The sequence below is a fragment of the Equus caballus genome, chromosome 27 (assembly GCF_041296265.1).
Source record: "Equus caballus isolate H_3958 breed thoroughbred chromosome 27, TB-T2T, whole genome shotgun sequence".
Lineage (NCBI taxonomy): Eukaryota > Metazoa > Chordata > Mammalia > Perissodactyla > Equidae > Equus > Equus caballus.
The window spans coordinates 43,107,717-43,127,265 of NC_091710.1; positions in this window are offsets into that span (position 1 = coordinate 43,107,717).

Sequence of the window (19,549 nt, forward strand, 5' to 3'; positions counted from 1 at the left end):
GGTTCCCCTTATCTTTCCCGCTCACATGGAGCCCCAGTTTTTATGTCTTGGGCCTCTTTTCCTACAGACTCCCCAAGGAAATGAAATATTTGCTCTTTATTATACAGAGCAGTTTAGCCTTACATGGCCATCTCAGCTTTAGACGTCACCTTTGTGTATAGAAATTGTATTCATGTGTCCTGAGAACCAAGGGTCTTAGATAAGGTCACCCACCCCTAACCAGTGACAAAGGTTTGAGATTTTGAGTCTTTACTCCCTTCTCTAGCATCCATTTTAAAAGAATGTGAGCCTTATTTTCTAACTGATAGGAATTATGCCATGCTCCCTTACAAAGAAGCAGCAAAGTCATTTTTTATTTGGAATATTCCCCCCCCCCCCACTATGCATATTACCCTCTTCATTATTTAACTTAATAAATAAATCCTGCACACCTATTAGATCCCGGGCATAGAAAATAGGTTTGGGAAGGCAACAGTGAACAAGACACAGGAAAAGGCCTCATAAAGTTTACATTCTTGTGAAGGACAGACGTTAGACAAATGGACAAATTATATAATGACAGGCGATGGTAAGTGCTAGGGAGACAAACACTGTCAGGTAAAGGGCCAGAAAATGATAGTAGTAATATTTTTGATAGGATGGTCAGGGAGCTCTTTTAGAGAAAGTGTCTTGGGGAAGAACACTCCAAGCAAGGATGTAGCAAGTGCAAAGGCCCTGAGGCTGGAGCGAGCCAAGGAACAGCGGGTTGGGTAGAGTGGCTGGCACACATGAGTGATGGCAAGAGCGATAGGTGACGTTGCAGAGGAAACCAAGGGCCAGATTATATAGAGTCTCGTAGGCTAAGGAAGGACTTTGGACTTTAAGTGTGATGGGAAGTCACTGGGGGATTTGTGCAGAAGAGGAAGAAAATCTGGCTTATATTTTATTTTTTGTTGTTGACATATATTTCATATGCTGCAAAATTGACCCTTTTAAAGTGTGCAATTCAGCAGTTTTCATATATTCACAGGACTGTGCCACCTTTACCACTATACAATTCCAGAACATTTCATTACCCCCAAAAGGAGCCTCTTAGCAGTCACTCCACATTCTCCTCCCCCAGGCCCTTGAAACCCCTCAACTGCTTCCTGTCATTATGGATTTACCAATTCTGGACATTTTCTATCAATGGAATCATACAGTATGTGGCCTTTTGTGTCTGGCTTCTTTCACTTAGCATAATGTTTTCAGTGTTCATTTGTGCTGTAGCATGCATCAGTATTTCATTCTTTTTTATAGCCGAATATTATTCTATTATATGGATATATCACATTTTGTTTATCCATTCATCTGTTGATGGATATTTGGGTTGTTTTCACTTTTTGGTTCTTATGAATAAAGCCTCTATGAGCATTTGTGTACAAGTTTTTGTGTGGATGTGTGTTTTCATTTCTCCTGGGTATATAGCTGGGAGCGGAATTGCTAGATCATATGGTAACTCCACGCTTAACCTTTTGAGGAATTGCTAGACTGTTTTCCATAGCAGCTGTCCCAGCAATGTATGAGAGTTCCAATTTCTCCACATCCTCACCAACACTTAGTATTTTCTGTCTTTTGATTATAGCCATCTAGTAGTGTGTGTTAAGTAGTATACCATTGTGGTTTTGATTTGCATTTCTCTAATAACTAATGATGTTGAGCATCTTTTCTTGTCCTTATGAGTCACTTGTATATCTTCTTTGGAGAAATGTCTATTCAAGTGTTTTCCCCATTTTTAAATTGGATTATCTTTTTATTGTTGAGGTATAAGAGTTCTTTATATGTTCTCAATACTACTATTATGTAATACTATATATGCTTAAGACCCTGACAGATATGTGATCAGCAGACTTTTTTCCCATTCTGTAGGTTGTCTTTTCAATGCTTTGACAGTTTCTATTGAAACACAAAAGTTTTTAATTTTGATTAAGTCCAATTTATTTTTTCTTTGATTGCCTGTGCTTTTGGTATCCTATCTAAGAAACCATCGCCTAATCCGACGACATGAAGATTTACATCTATGTTTCCTTCTAAGACTTTTATAGTTTTCGCTTTTATATTTAAATCTTTGATCCATTTTGAGTTAATTTTGTAAATGGTGTGAGGTAGGGTTCAACTGCATTCTTTTACATGTAGATATCTAGTTGTCCCAGCATCATTTGTTAAAAAAACTATTTCCTCCAATGAATTATCTTAGCTCCTTTTTTGAAAATCAATTTCCCATTGATGTGTGGGTTTATTTCTGGATTCTTATTCTATTCCATTGAATTATGTGTTTATCCTTATGCCAGTACCACACAGTCTTGAAAACTGTAGCTTTGTAGTATGTTTTGAAATTGGAAAGTGTGAGTCTTGTAACTTTGTTCTGCTTTTTCAAGATTGTTTTGACTAGACTTCCTTGAAATTCCATATGACTTTTAGGATCACCTCATCATTTTCTGCAAAAAAGCTAACTAGGATGACTTATGTTTTAAAAGTAACCTCATGGCTGTTATGTGGAGAACATATTGTAGAGAAGCCAGTTAAGAGCTCCTTTAGCAGTCCAAGTGAAGGATGATGTTGGTTTGGAACAGGGTATGAGCCACAGAATTGGTGAGAAGTGGTTGAATTGTAAAGATACGGCTTCCTGGGTTTGCAGATGGATTATATACGGAATGTGAGCAAAAGAGAGGAACTAAGGGTGATTAAAAGTGCTAGGCAACTTAGTGACTACTGTTGCCATTTGCTGAAATGGGGAACCCTGAGGAAAGAGAGCAGGTTAGGGGACAAAAAATCAAGAATCTGCTTTTGCTATTAAGTTTGAGATGCCTATTAGAAATCCTTATGAAAATGTCAAGTAAAAAATTATATATGTATGAGTCTGGAAAGGTTCAGAGTTGAAATATAAGTGAGTGTAGAGATGGTATTCAATCTCTTGGGACTGAATGAAATGAAGGAAGGAAGGAGTGTGAATAGAGAAGAGTTGTAAAGATTGATTATGGGGTACACTAACTTTTAGAGGCTGGAAAAAAGGAAGTGAACCCAACAAAAGAGAAGTAGATAGCAGCAAAACCAGGAGTGTGTGTGTGTGGTATCTTGGATGTGAAAGGAAAACAAAAATGTTTCAAGATGGAGGGAGTGATTAACTGTGTCACAGTTGTGAGAGTGAGTAAAATGAGGACTGAGAATTGTGCATTGGAGGTCACTGAAGAACATGGTTTCAGCAGTGTAAGCAAAAGACTGGAGTGGATTTGAGAAAGAATAGGAAGGAATAAGGTGGAAACAAGAACTTTTCTTTCTTTTTTTCTTAATTTGTTTTGCTTATGGATATTTTCATGAACAAAAGTAGCAAGAATAGAGATTTTCACTTCCAGCCAAGATGGAGTATCAGAGACTGTATTTACTTTCCTTCATGGAACAATTAAAAAATGGACAAAATATGTGAAAGTGGTCTGAAAGACTTTGGGCAACAGGCAACAAAAGACAAGATCCCTGAGAGGGAAGAAACAAATGAGTGAGCCATATGACTACTGCAACTTACTGCCTTGAGAGAGTTTTCAGGCCTCAGCACAGGGAGAGGGACAGAGCCTGGTGGAGTCCTTGAGCTGAAGAGATGTCACTGAGAGTCTAGGGAGACCAAGGTAGCTAGAGGTCATAGGATAGAGTACTGGAGAGGAGACAGCTGCACAGAGAGAGGATTTCACAGATCTGCAGAGGGTCCCCTTTGGTTATTTAGCTGCATACTCATCAGCACTGGATCTCTCTAGTAGGATTAGCAGAAACAGTGTCTGGTACTCCCACAGTACTGGCAGTGGTGCCTTTTGCCTCCAGCCAGAGTGGAACACATCAAGATTCACATGGCATTTGGTATAGTATCCAGAAGTTTTTGCCTTAGTAGTGAGACTAATTAGTCACTGCTGTATTCCTGCCTAAAATATCTTAAAAGCAAGATCCAAAAAGAAGATCAAATCATTGCCAAGTAATTTAACATCTAAGGATAAAGCTCAAGAATATTTATAGGAATACAAAAATATCCAGCACCCTTCAAAGTAAGTGCATAGTGTTTGGTATCCAACAAAAAATTAGCAGACAAGAAAAGAAGCAAGAAAATACTACTCATAATTAGGAGATAAATCAATCATTCAAAACTAGTCCAGAACTGATGCAGATGTTAGAATTTGCAAGCAAAGACTTGAAAACAGTTATTATGACTCTATTTCATATGTTCAAAAAGTTAAATAGAGATATGGAATATATAAAAATACCCAATCATACATATAAAGATGAAAACTACAACATCAGAGATGAAAAATATACTGGAGGGGATCAATAGCAGATTAGACAATGTAAAAGAAAAGATTAGTAAACTTGAAGACATAACTGATAATGAAACACACTGATAAAAAGGAATGATAAATGAAGAGAGTATCTGTGAGCTGTGGAACAACTTCAAGTGGCCTAATATATGTGTTATTGGGAGAGAGGACTGGACAGAAAAAAATATTTGAAGAAATAATAATAAACAAAATTTTTTCTAATTTAAACTATAAACTCAGAGATTCAGAAAGCTCAAGTCCAAGCACAATAAATATGAAAATCACACCAAAACACATCATGACCAAACAGCTCAAAACTACTGATAAAGAGAAAATCTCAAAAATAGGTAGAGTAAAAAAGACATGTTACATACAGTAGAACAAAGCTAAGGATGACAGTAGATTTCTTGCCAGAAAAAAGGCAAATGATAAGACAGTAGGGTGACATCTTTAAGGTACTAAAAGAAAACTGACTGCCTGGAATTCTGTACCTGGCAAAACTATCTTTGAAGTATGAGGGTATGATAAAGATTTTTTCAGATATACAAAAGCTTAAAGAATTCATCACCAGCAGACTCACACTACAAGACATAGTAAGGGTAGTCCTTCAGATATAAGGAAGATGATAACAGTTGGAAAGTTGAATCTAAGCAAAGAAATGAAGAGATGGTAGCCACATTGGTAAATATATAAGATTTAAAAAAATATTTGTCTTGTTAAAAGATAATTCACTGTTTAAATAAAAATAACTATGTAGTATAGGGTTATATATAAAGCTAAACTATGTGATAATAATAAAAAGATTGGGAAGGGAGAAATGAAAGCGTCTTACTGTTTAGATTTTTATACTAACTGTAAAGTGGTAAAATATCACTGAAGACAGACTGTGGTAAGTTAAGATATATAGTATAAATCCCAAAGCAACCACTAAAATATCAAAACAGACTTATAGCTAATAAGCTAATAAAACAGATCAAATGAAAGCATTAAACATACTCAATTAAATCAAAAGAAGGCAGAAAAAGAAGAAGAAGGGAAAAAAGAACTGATAGGACAAATTGAAAACAAATGGAAAAATAATAAATTTGAACCTAACTATATCAGTAATCACATTAAATGTAAATGGTCTAAATTTAAATGCAGAAATTTTCAGAATGAATAAAGTAGAATTTGCTTTGGGGCATGCTAATTTTGGCCCAATTATATGCTGTCTACAAGAATCACACCTTAAATGCAAAGATAGAAATAGATTAACAATAAAGTAATGAAAAATATTTACCATGTTACTACTAATCAAAAGACAGAATGGCTATAGTAATATCAGATAAAGAGATTTCAGAGCAAAGAATGTTACCATGGATAAAAGAAGATAATTCCATAATGATAAATCTATAATTTATCAAGAAGACATTCATCAAGACAGAAAAAGCACTAAGGATATATGTGATTTGAACACATCAATCAAATTAACCTACTTGACAGTCATAGAATATTTAACCTGAACATAGCAGAATACACATTCTTCTCCACTGTACATGTAACAGATACCAACATAGAAAACATCCTTGCCTATAAAATAATTCCAAATAAATTTTAAAGAATTCAATTCATACAAAGTATATTCTCTGACTATAATGGAATTAAATTAGAAATCAATGACTGAAAGATCATTGGAAAATTCTTAAATATTTGTAATATAAATAAATGGGTCAAAGAATAAATCAGAAAGGAAACGAGTAAGTACTTTGAAAGGAATGAAAATGAAAAGACGTCATATAAAATGCATAGGCTGACACTCAAATAGTACTTAAGAGGAAATTTATAGAACTAAATGACTATATTAGAAAAGAAGAAAGATCTTAAGTTATCAACCTAAGCTTCCACTTTAAGAAACTAGAAAAAGAAGAAGAAACTAAACCCAAAGTAAGTTGAATACAAAAAATTAAATTGAATTTAAAACATTGATTAGAAATGAATAAAACAGAAAACAAAAACAATAGAGGAAATAAAAGATCGATAAAATTGATGTATTTTTGGCTAGACTGATCAGAAGAAAAAAGGAGAGATGACACAAATTACCAACATCAGGAACAAGAATGAGGGCAACACTACCTTTTCTACCATTATTAAAAGGATGATAAGGAACATTGTGAACAATTTTATGCCGGTAAATCCAACAAGTTAAATGAAATGGACAATTCTTTGAAAGATGCAGACTACAAAAGCTCACTCACAAAAAAACAGACGCCCTAATTACCCTATATGTACTAAAGAATTTAATTTGTAGTTAGAAATCTTTTCACAAAGAAAACTACAAGCCCAGATGCCTTCACTAGTGAATTTTACCAAATATCGAAGAAAGAAATAAGACCAATCTACAAAAATACTTCCAGAGGATTGGAAAGATGCGATTACTTTCCAGCTCCTATGAGTCCAGCATCACCCTGATGCCAAAGCCAAAGACATTACAAGAGAAGAAAACTACAGACCAATTTCCCTCATGAATGTAAATGGAAAAATTCTAAATCAAATTTTAGCAAATTGCATCCACAAAATAATACATCATGACTAACTGGGGTTTATCAGGAATGCAAGATTGGCTTAACATTTGAAATTCATCAAAAGTAATTCACTGTATTAACAAACCAAAAAAATTTTTTAAACTATGATAATCTCAATAGAAACAGAAAAACACTTGACAAAATCCTACATCCATTCCTGATAAAAACTGTCAGCAAACTAGTAATAGAGGGCCCTTTACAAAAAACATGTATCAGCATCATACTTAATAGTGAAAGACTGAATGCTTTTCCTTTAAGATCAAGAACAAGACAAGGATGTTTGCTTTCATCACTTCTATTCAGCATTGAACTGAAGGTTGTAGAAACAAAACCATCTTTATTTGTAGATAACCTGCTTATCTATGCGATCTCTGTTGTAACTAGTCAACTTTGCCATTGGAGTGCAAAAGCACCCATAGAAAATATATAACCAAATGAGCATGTCTGTGTTCCAGTAAAACTTTACGTAAAAAACAAGCATCAGGGGCCAGCTCAGTGGTGCAGTGGTTAAGTTAACACGCTCCACTTTGGCAGCCTGGAGTTTGCAGGTTCAGATCCCAGACACGGACCTAGCACCACTTGTCAAGCCATGCTGTGGTGGCATCCCACATAAAAAATAGAGGAAGATTGGCACCAATATTAGCTCAGCAACAATCTTCCTCAAGCAAAAAGAGGAGGATTGGCAACAGAAGTTGGCTCAGGGCCAATCTTCCTCGCACACATGAAAAAACAAAAAATGAGCTTCAGACCACATTTGGCCCATGGGTCGTGTTTTGCTAACCCCTGGTCTATGTAGAAAATCTCCTCAAGTCTACAAAAAAGTTACTAGAAACAATGAGGTTAGAAAGGTTGCAGGACACCAGACCAATATACAAAAAAATAATTTTTTTTCTGTATAATACCAATGAACAATTAGAAATGAAAATTAAAAAATAGCAATACCATTTACAAGAACATGAAGAATATAAAATACTTTGGGATCAATCTGACAAAGACATGGAAGACCTATTCACTGAAAACTATAAGACGTTGCTGAGTGAAATTAAAGAACTAAATGCATCGAGAATGATACAGCATACATATATATGACTCAATATTGTTAAGATGTCAATCTCCTCAAATTGATCTATAGATTTAACGCAATCCAAATTACAATCTCAGCAGGGTTTTTTTGTAGCAATTGAAAAATTGATTCTAAAATTCATGTGGAAATGAAAGAACCTAAAACAACCAAAAGGACTTTTGGAAAGAAGAATGAAGCTGGAGGCCTAACGTTATGTGACTTCAAATTTTAACATAAAGGCACAGTAATCAGGACAATGGAGTATTGTCGTAGAGGTAGATAGGCAGACAGATCAATGGAACAGATCCATTCTGTGGAGAAAGGATAGTCTTTTCAGCCAGTGGTGCTACAGCAATTAGATATCCCTCTGCCAAAAAGAAAAAGTACTTTGTACCTCACATGATATACAAAAATTAACTCAAATGGATTGTAGACTTAAAGATAAAACCTAAAACTCTAAAACTTCTAGAAGAATACACAGAAGAAAACATTTATGACATTGAGTTTGGCAAAGCTTTCTTGGATAGGATTCCAAAAGCATTGTGCATTAAAAAAAACATATTGATAAATTTATGGGCAGAGGATATGAATAGACATTTTTCCAAAGAAGATATACAGATGGCCAATAAACATGTGAAAAGATGTTCAACATCACTAATCATCAGGGAAATGCAAATTAAAACTACACTAAGATATCACCTTACCCCTGTTAAAATGACTATAATCACTAAGAGTAAAAATAACAAATGTTGGAGAGGGTGTGGAGAAAAGGAACCCTCATACACTGCTGGTGGAAATGCAAACTGATGCAGCCACTATGGAAAACAGTATGCAGATTCCTCAAAAAACCAAAAATAGAACTCCTATATGATGCAGCTATCCTACTACTGGGTATCTACCCAAACAATTTGAAATCAACAATCCAAAGTAACATATGCACCCCAATGTTTGTTGCAGCACTATCCACAATAGCCAAGACGTGGAAACAATCTGAGTGCCCATTGACTAATGACTGGATGAAGAAGATGTGGTATATACATATACAATGGAATACTACTCAGCCAGAAAAAAGACAAATTCATCCCATTTGCAACAACATGGAAGGACCTGGAGGGAATCATGCTAAGCAAAATACCCCAGACTGAGAAAGACAAACACCAGGTGATTGCACTTATATGTGGAATATGAGCAAACCCATGGACAAAGAAAACAGATCAGTGGTTACCAAGGGAAGGGGGGTGCACAGGGAGTGAAGGGGAACACTTATGTGGTGACAGTCAAGAAATAATGTACAGCTGAAATCTCACATTGATGTAAACTATTATGAACTCAAAATAAAATCGATAAATTGGGCATATCAAAATCAAAACTTTTGCTCTTTAGAAGACACTGTTAAGTCAAAAAGACTGGGAGAAAATATTTGCAAATCATATCTCATAAAGGATTTGTATTCAGGATGTACAAAACTCTCAAAACTCAACAATAAGAAAACAACTCAATAAAAAGTAGGCAAAAGATTTGAACAGATGCTTCACCAAAAAGGTTTGTGGATGGCAAATGAGCACCTGAAAAGATGCTCAACTTCATTATTTAGTAGGAAAATACAAATTAAAACTGCTGTGAAAACCCACAGCTTTTGGAATGGAATAATGTAAAGTCTGACTATATACCAGGTGTTGATGAGGATGTGGAGGGTCTGGAACTCTCACACACTGCTGGTGGGAATGTAGCATCATACGAACACCCTGGAAAACAATTTTGTGGTTTCATAAAAATTTAAATGTACACCTGTCATATAATTCAGCCATTCTATTCTAGGTATTTGCCTAGGATAAATAAAAACATACGTCTATACAAAGACATGAACATGAATGTTTATAGCAGCTTTATTTGTGATAGCTCCAAACTGGAAATAACCCAAGTGTCCATCAACAGGTGAATGGATAAACAAACTGTGGTATAGATAATACTCAGCAATAAAAAAGGAATGAATTATTTGTTCATGCTGCAACATGAATGAATCTCAGAATTATTATGCTGTGTGAAAGAAGCCAGATCAAAAAAAAAAAAAGAAGTACATATTGTATGATTTATAAAAATTCAGGAAATCACAAATGTATAGTGACAAAAGCAAATCAGTGGTTGCCTGGGGAGGATGGGCAGAACGGCGGGATTTCAAAGGGACATGAGGCAACTTTTGATGATGGATATGTTCATTATCTTCACTGTGGTGATTGTTTCATGAGTACATGCATATGCCCATTGTACATTATTAGATTGTACATATGAAGTATATACAGTTTACCGTGTGTCAATTATAGCTCAATAAACTTTTTTATCTTAAAAAGAAGTATGAAGAATAATATACATATTCCCATCATTCAGCTTCAGTAATTTTCATCATTCTGCTATTCTCTTTCAAGGAGTTTTGTTGTAAAGGGGAACAGAGAAACGGGCTGTACTTAGAAGGGGATATGGGATTAAGTGAGGATTATTTTTTGTTAAGGTGGGCTATGCTGCAGCAAGTTTATATGCTGATGAGAGAAGACAAATGGATGCAAAAGTAAGAGGAACTGACTGTGAGTCCTTGAGTGGGCAGGAAGGGCTGGGCTGGTGTCCTGTGTACGAGAAGTTAGCTCATCCATAACAGGAGGGAAGACAAAGACACGGATAGGATTTGCTTAATGTGCCACACTGGCTCATTGTTAGTGATGATGATAATATCAACCATTACAACAATGGGAAGAGTTAGTAGGCCTTTTGTATTCATTAATGAAGTGAGTCACACAAATTCAGCAGTACTTGATTTTCTCTGATAAAGTTTTCAACCAGGACACCAATGAGTATCTTGGTACAGATTTCTAGATGTCTCCGGCTAAGAAAAGATAAAGCCTGCAATTCCAACTCTCTTTTGAAGCTCTGCCTCCTTAGTCTGAATTGGAGTAATCAATTGACAGAGATGATGGAAAGCTCTCTGCTGTGTATTCAGTCTAAAATTTTGCCGCCATTCAAGTTCTTCAGCGTTAATGATATTTTCATAAACAAAAACCTCTGTCCCCCATCCCTGGTCCCCTTCTCAGTACCTCCACCACCATCACTCCCACCACCATTACTTATGCAGCAAAAATAGCAGTAGCGACTATTTATTGAGTGGCTCTCGCTCCATCTTCACAATTGCCCTATAAGGTAGATGGTACTATTCATAGCCCCTGTTAATAGTTGTGGAAAATGAGGCTTACAGAGGTTAGGTTATTGCCCAAGGCCGCATCTCAGAAATATCAGAGCCAGAATTAAGAGGCAAGTTCATGTGACTCCAAGTCCTTGCTCTTCACAAGAACTATATGTTCTACCAGCTCCTTTTATGAATGAGTAGTTTTACTGGCAAGAGTAGATATATGCATATTTTCTTCCAATTCTAATTTATTGTAGGGACCGCATTTTGACAGTAATGAGGGAACTCAGAAGGATGAAAAGAATTCACAGTTCCAATAGTCTGTTGCTGCAACTTTTTATTTTTCTCCATTTCCTTTCAATCCTTATCCATATGTACATATTTTACATAGTTGTAGTTGCAGTTTTGTATTCTACTTTTATGGTTAATGATATACCAGACATTTTCCTTGTTGCTATTTAGTCTTTAATGGATGCGTATTCCATTTTGTTAAATGCCATGATTTAGTTAACTAATCCCCACGGTGGACAAAAGTTGTTTCCAGTTTTTCAGTTTTATAAACTATACTGTAGTAAACAGTTTGATTCCCCCCCATCATTTATAATTTTTTTTGAAAGAATCAATTCCCAGGAGTGAGATTAACAAAAAAGAATTTGAACACGTTTATGGCTTTGATACTTTAAAAGGGAGTGAAATTAGGAAAGTCTGTACCTTTGATGTTGGTAGATAAACTTCGTAACTGGCAAGAATGGATTAACTACATTAGTTATTGTTTCGAAGAACCAAAATTAGATTAGGAGGACAAATGGGGAATGACTGCTTATGGGTACAGAGTTTCTTTTTGGGGTGATGATGTGTTCTGGAATTAGATAGTGGTGATCGTTGCACGGCTTTGTGAATATACTAAAAACACTGAATTGTATGTATACTTTAAAAGAGTGAATTTTATGGTATGTGAATTATATCTCAGTAAAGCTGTTATAAAAAATCAAAGGTAAAATTTCAGATATTCCAAGTAATAGTTTCAATTATTGCTATCAGAGTTTTCTATATTTGTTTTTACATTCACATCTTAGGCAACGTATCATAGTGCCTAAGAGCATTGACTGCCAGTGTCACCACTTAGCTGCCACGTGACCTTTAGCAGGGCTGTAGGTTGGGTCGTCCGGAAGACGACGCTGGGTCAGAGTTCGGGTGCAGGATGTTTGTTAAGGATCAGCACTTGTGAAGGCAGGGCAGAAGCAGGACTAGGTGGAGGGAGGGGTGGAGGTGAGATGCAGGCCTGACACAGCCTCGGCCACTCCAGCAGGGAGGCTGAACTGTTCAAGTGTCCTCACTGGCCTGAAATAGCCAGGCTTTTGTACATCCACCTCACACAGAAACCTGACGGTGCTGCCCCGGAAGGGCAGGACCTCGGGCCAGGAGCGTTCTGCACCTGCGGCTCACCATGGAGGAGCTGACAGCAGAAGGCTGACTTCTCCTCTCTGCTCCCCGCAAGTGGGCAACCTGACCCATGGGAGCTGGGTGGCACAGCTCCGTGTCTACCACAGGAAGATGCTTTAACCTCTTTTGTCTCAATTTCCTCACCTGTAAAACTGAGATAAGAATAATATCTACCTCTTAGGATTGTTAGAGAATTAAATGAGATCATACATAGCAAGCACTTTGAACAGAGTTTGTCATATGAGAAATGTTCAAAAAATACTAGCTGTGGGCCTGGCCCGTGGCTGAGTTGTTAAAGTTTCATGCACTCTGCTTCAGTGGACTGGGTTCACGGCTTCGGATCCCCAGCGCAGAACTACTCTGCTCACCAGCCACACTGTGGAGGTGTCCCACACACAAAAAAATAGAGGAAGATTGGCACAGATGTTAGCTCAGGGCTAACCTTCCTCAAGCAAAAAAAGGGGAGGATTGGCAAGGGATGTTAGCTCAGGGCAATCTTCCTCAGCTAAAAAAACCCCACAAAAACCAGCTGTTATTATTTTTTATTATTCTACTAAATAATATAGTCAGTTTTGCTCAGACTATGCTGAAGAATTGTATTGCAGCATATATGCCGAGAAGGCTCTGAAGACTTTTTAAAAATACAGACTTTATTTTTTAGAGCAGTTTTAGGTTCACAGCAAAATTGGTTTACAGTGGAAAGGGCAGACAGTTACTTGGGGAAAAAAGATAACAGATTTGGCAGGTGAAATGAGAGAGGCAAAAGGAAAAAGAGCCAGCACAGGCTGAGTTTGAAGAGAGAGTTTTGTTTTGTTGGGGAGGGGGTGGTTGAGACACAGGGAGAAAAAGACTGGAGGTGGTTAAATGCTGTGATCAGTCAGGCTTTTGGCAGATAAATGCTGGATGAAGAGGATATTGTAGGCATTTTGTTGTGTGTGATGAGTGAAATCCTCTGTGGCATTTTCAAAACGTGATATAATGACTTCAGTTGCTTTCAGACTGTTTTTGGATATAGTTTATTTATGTCTTCTATTTTGGAGGCAGACCATGAAGCAACACGACAGTCTTTTTTTATATTATTGTGTTACAATTATTGTGATATATATGTATAGGTTTAATAAATGTGATTTATATACATAGATTTAACAAATACTATGTGCCAGGCACTGTTCAAGTTGCCTTATCAATATTATGTCATTTAATCCTGAAAACAACCCTTATGGGTGGATATCACTATTATTCCATTTTATAGAAGAGGAAGCCAAGATCTAGAGAGGTTGAGTAAGCCACTCAGAGCTGTTAAATGGACTTGAACACAGGCTTTTTAATGGCAGAACCTACTCTTCTAACCATTATGCTTTATTGTTGCCCCTCAGCTCAAGTTTCTCATCTGTAAGATAGAGAATAATTCCTAACTCATAAAATCGTTCTGAGGATTAAATGAGATCATTAGAAGCTCCTTGAAGGGGTTTAGTTTTATTCTTCTTTGATACCAATTGTGTATTACCATGCCTTGCACGTCGAAGAGATTCAGTAAAAGAACTACTATTTTATGACCATACTGACTCTACGTTTTATGGAAGAAAATTTTGAGTTAATAATCACTGTGCTAGCACTGGGGATACAAGGATGAATAAGACAGTCCTTGTCCTAAGGAGCTTGTAGTCCTGGGGGCTAGAAAGATACAAAGAGGTCATTGCCATATCCTGTGGGTAAGTGTGGTTGTTGCAGAAGTGCAGATGTCCAGTCTGCCTGAAAGCTGGTTTGAAGGATAATTTGGGAGTTGAGAAGGCAGGTGAGGAGAAAAGGGCAGGCATAGGAACGCAAGACACTTTGGGGAGTGGAAAACCACTGATATTTGGCGTCTGTGGCTGAAGCATAAAATGCCAGGCAAGTGGTAAGAAATGAGGTTGGAAAGGTAAGCACCCCATTTGCCATGGGAGAAAACTTGAACTTCGTCTTGTCAGCCGTGTTTCCAACCCATCTGTTTGCCCAGTCTCTTCAAATTTTTGCCATATCCATGTTGTCTCTGTAATATTAATTGTTTAATGTTAAAATCAGCTCACTTTTTACTTAAGCTTGGCCTAAGCAATAATATTCTTGAAATCAGTTTTGTTATGCTCATTTTATTTTTCTGAGACATTTTACAATAAATCAATCACAGTTAAAAATTTAGAAGGTATTTATCCATGGATTGCTTAAAATCATCTCAGGTACCACCAAGAGTGTGTGTATCATACTTGTTCAGGTAAGCAGTGGGAAGTCCTTGAAGGATTTTCAGCAGACGAATCCTACAGCTAAATTTACTTTCTTTACAAAAAATAGAAATTTAAAAATTTTACTTGGGAGAAATATGAGCAAGTAGGTATTTCTCATTACAAAATGTCCTCTGTAAGATGTAGGGTTTATATTCCCCTCTCTATTCTCTGCATGCCAGACAAAAACTAGTTTGCCAAGTTAAGCCACAATGCTTCTTTTAAGAAGGTCCAGATGAAGCATTTGTTTATTTTTATAAGCAAATACAAAGCATTGTGGAAAAGCCGTTTTGCCAGTCTGTATGATTCTGTGATCATATTGTTTTTAATTTCAAGAGTTTGCTATTTTCTCTAACTTTTATTCAATTTTGCTTTATAATCATGCTTCCAAAATGAAATCTACAGAACAAAGCACGTTCAGAAAAATCTAGTTTCTACCCTTCACTTCTCCCTGGTTCCTGAATCCATCCTATAGGGAATCATTTTCTTTATTTTGTGGTTTATCCTTCTATTTAAAAACATATACAAAGTATATTTCCACCTTGCTTTTATTCACACTGTATTCTGGAGATCATGCCATAGCGATGTATAGAGATATTTTTAATTTAGAGTGTGGTTTTGAGGAGAAAAGTGTGGAATGCAGAAATTCATACAAAGTTTTCTGATCACTAGAAATCAATAAGTGAAAGGTAATCTGAAAAAAACTTCAAATATTTGAATATTAATCAACAGTCTTCTAAATAATCCATAGGTAAAGAAGGAATCACAAAGAAAATGAGGCAATATTATAATTTGAATGAAATTGATAATACAACATATCAACTTTCTAGGATGCAGCTAAAGCAGGGCCTACAGGGAAATTTATATCATTAAAAGCTTATATTGGAAGGGAAGGAAGTTCTGAAATTGTTAACCTAAGTTTCCACCTTAATAAACCTGAAAATCAAGAACAAGTTAAACCAAAAGCAAACAGAAGGAAAGAACTAACAAAAATCAATAGCAGAAATCAATGTACTAGAAAATGGAAAAAATAGAGAAAATAAATAAGACAAAAGCTGTTTCTTTGAAAAGATCAATAAAATAAACTTCTAGCCAGACTGATGAAGAAGAAGAACAACAAAAAAGACAGAAATGAGTGATATTAGGAATGAAAGAGGGGCATCACTACAGATCCTACAGATGTTAAAGGGATGATAAGGGAATATCATGGTCAACCTTATGTCAATAAATTTGATAGTTTAGATGTAATAGATACATGTCTTGAAAAATACAAACTATTAAAGCTCACTCAAAAAGAAACAGATAACCTAAACAGCCTTCTATTAAAGAAATTTAATAAAAGAAATTAGATTTGTAGTTAAAAATCTTTCCACAAAGAAATTCCAGACCAGATGACTTCAATGGTGAATTTCACCAAATGGTTAAGAAATAAATAGTATCAATTCTACACAAACTCTTCCAGAAAATGGGCCAACATTGCACTGATAACCAAACAAGAAAAAGCCATATAGGAAAAAAAACAGATTAATATTCCTCACTAACACAGATGCAAAGATCCTTAAGAAAATATGAAGAAATATAATCCAGCGATATGTAAAAGTAACAATACATCATGACTAAGCAGATTTGTCTGAGGAATGCAAGACTCTTTAAATGGTTGAAGATCAATCAATGTAACTCATCACGCTAATAGATGGCGAAAGATAAGCCATATGATAATCTCAATAAATGCAGAAAAGACATTTTACAATATTTAACATCAATTCATGGTAAAACAAACAACAAAAATTCTCAGGAAACAAGGAATAGACTATAACCTCCTTAATCTGATAAGGGCCGTCTATGAAAAACCTACAACTAGCATACTTAATGGTGAAAATCTCAATGTTTTACCCATAAGAATGAGGACAAGGCAAGGATGTCAGTTCTCACCACTTCCACTCAGTATTGTGTTAGTACACCAAGGCAAAAAGATTATATAAAATGCAAAAATATTTGAAAGGAAGAGGTAATATGTCTTTATTCACAGGTCACATAATCATTTGCATAGAAAATCCCAAATAATCCACAAAACAGCTTCTAGAACAAATGAGTTTACCAAGGTCACTGGTTACAAGGTTATAAACAATTGGATACTGAAATTTTAAAAAATTTATATTATCAAAAAATGAAATAGGACTAGATTTAATTACAAAAGTAAGACTTGTACATAGAAAACTGCAAAACATTGCTGAAATTAAGGAAGACTTAAATAACATTCATGGATTAGAAAACTCAATATTGTTAAGATGCCAAATTGATCAATAGATTCGGTACAATTCCAATCAAAATCCCAGCAAGCCTTTTTGGCAAAATTAACATGCTGACTTTATATCAGATGCAAAGGACCTAGACTATCCAAAATGATTTTGGAAAGGAGGAGTAAAGTTAGAGAACCTATACTACCTGATTCAAGACTTGTTGTAAAGCTACAGCATTTAAGACAACCATGGATGGTTGATTGCTTTTGATACATGTACCAGCATAAATTAACGGGTAAAGGATAGTCTCCTCAATAAATGGTCTTCAGGGGCCGGCCCCGTGGCCGAGTGGTTAAGTTCACGTGCTCTGTTTTGGCCGCCCAGGGTTTCACCGGTTCGGATCCTGGGCGTGGACATGGCACCGCTCATCAGGCCATGCTGAGGTGGCGTCCCACATGCCGCAATTAGAAGGACCCACAGCTAAAATATGCAACTATGTACTTGGGGGATTTGGGGAGAAACAGCTGGAAAAAAAAAAGAAGATTGGCAATAGTCAACTCAGGTGCCAATCTTTGAAAAAAATTAATTAAAAAAATAAATGATGTTCAAAAAATTGAATATCCATAGGCAAAGGAGTGAACTTTGGTCCTACCTTGCACCATGGGCAAGTTAAATCAAAATAGATCCTAGACCAAAATATAAAAGTTAAAACTATGAAATATCCAAAAGAAAATGTAAGAGAAAATTTTTGCAACGTTGGCTTAGGCAAAGCTTTCTTACCTAGAAAATAAAAAGCAGGAATCATGAAAGAAAATAAATCAATAAATTGCACTAATCAGAATTAAGAACTTCTGCTCTTTGAAAGACACTGAGAAGAAAGTGAGAAGTCAAGCTATAGCTTTGGAGAAAATATTTGCAAAACACATATCTGATAAAGAACTTGTACATAGAACATAGAACTCCCCAAATTCAACAATCAAAGATGAAGTATCCAATTAAAAAATTAATAACAGATTTGAATAGATTTTTCACTAAAGAAGACATATGGATAGCAAATAAGCACATTAAATAGATGCTCAACATCACTAGTCTTTAGGGAAATGCAAATAGAAACCATAATGAGATACCACTATGTACATATTAGCGTGGCTAAAATTAAAAAGATTGGCAATATTAAGTTCTGGTTAAGGAGCAACTAGAGCTCTTATTCATTGCTGGTTGGTATGCAAAATTACATAGCCACTTTGGAAAACATTTTGAGGGATTCTTATAAAGTCAAGCATACACATACATATTCTATATGACCTATAACCCTACCCCTATGTATTTGTTTAACCAAGACAAAAGAAAACATGTGTTCATACAAAGACCTGTATGTGATTGTTTCTAGAAGCTTTATTCATAGTAGCCCCAAACTGGAAACAACTCAAATGTCCTTTATCTGGTGAATGGATGAACCAACAGAGATACATGGATGCAAAGGAATACTACTCAGCCATAAAAAGGACTGAACTATTGATACCCACAACAACAAGGATGAAATCAAAAGCTTTATGTTAAGTGAAGGTAGCCAGATACCAAAGGTTACACACTATATTATTCCATTTATGTTACATTCCTTAAAGGCAAAACTATAGAGAGAAAAATCAGATTGGTAATTGCCATAGTCAGAAACTAGGGCAGGGGATTGACTGTAAAAGGTCAAGAAGAACTTTTTGGGATGATGGAAATGTTCTGTGTCTTGATTATGGTGGTAGTTCCACAACCATACACATTTGTCAAAACTCATCAAACTGTACTTAAAAGGAGTGAATTTTATTTTGTATATTATACCCTTACAAACTTAACTTTAGAAAATATAATAAAGGTAAAAAAGAAACTGAAAGAAAGAGTGAAAGACCAATATGAAGAAGGGATAAGGCTTCACCTAGGGCAGTGATTGCTAAACTCGAGGCACAGGCCATAAGGACCCTAGTCTTTAGAATCAGACAGACTTGAGCTTGAATGTTGGCTTTGCCATATACTAGTTATGTGATCTTAGGAAAGTTATTTAACCCCTGTAATACTGTTTGTTCGTCTGTCAAATGGGGATGAGAATAATAGTACCCATCTGTGATTGCCTGATAGATTGTCTACAGAAGAGATCACTTCTGTAGTGTAGGTCACTTTTGTTTGAATGATGTTCAAAAGGTAGAAGTGGTGTGATGTGGAGATTGATCGGATCTTGGAAGCAAGGGAACAGAGGGACGTAAGAGTGATTCATAGCCGACATACAGATTTGGAGGGAAGACAACAAGTTCAGGTTTAAACATGATGAGATTAAAGAGCTGCTCTGACAGACTTCCCGGTGAGCCTTCCACTGAGAGTTACATACAGATGTCCAGAGCTCAGTTTACAGTGAAAGGCTATACTCATATTGATCTAACTTTTAAAGCAAAGAAGTAAAAAAAACTCCACAACATAGGAAATGAGTTGTATTTTTAGTTCGGGCTCATGTTGAAT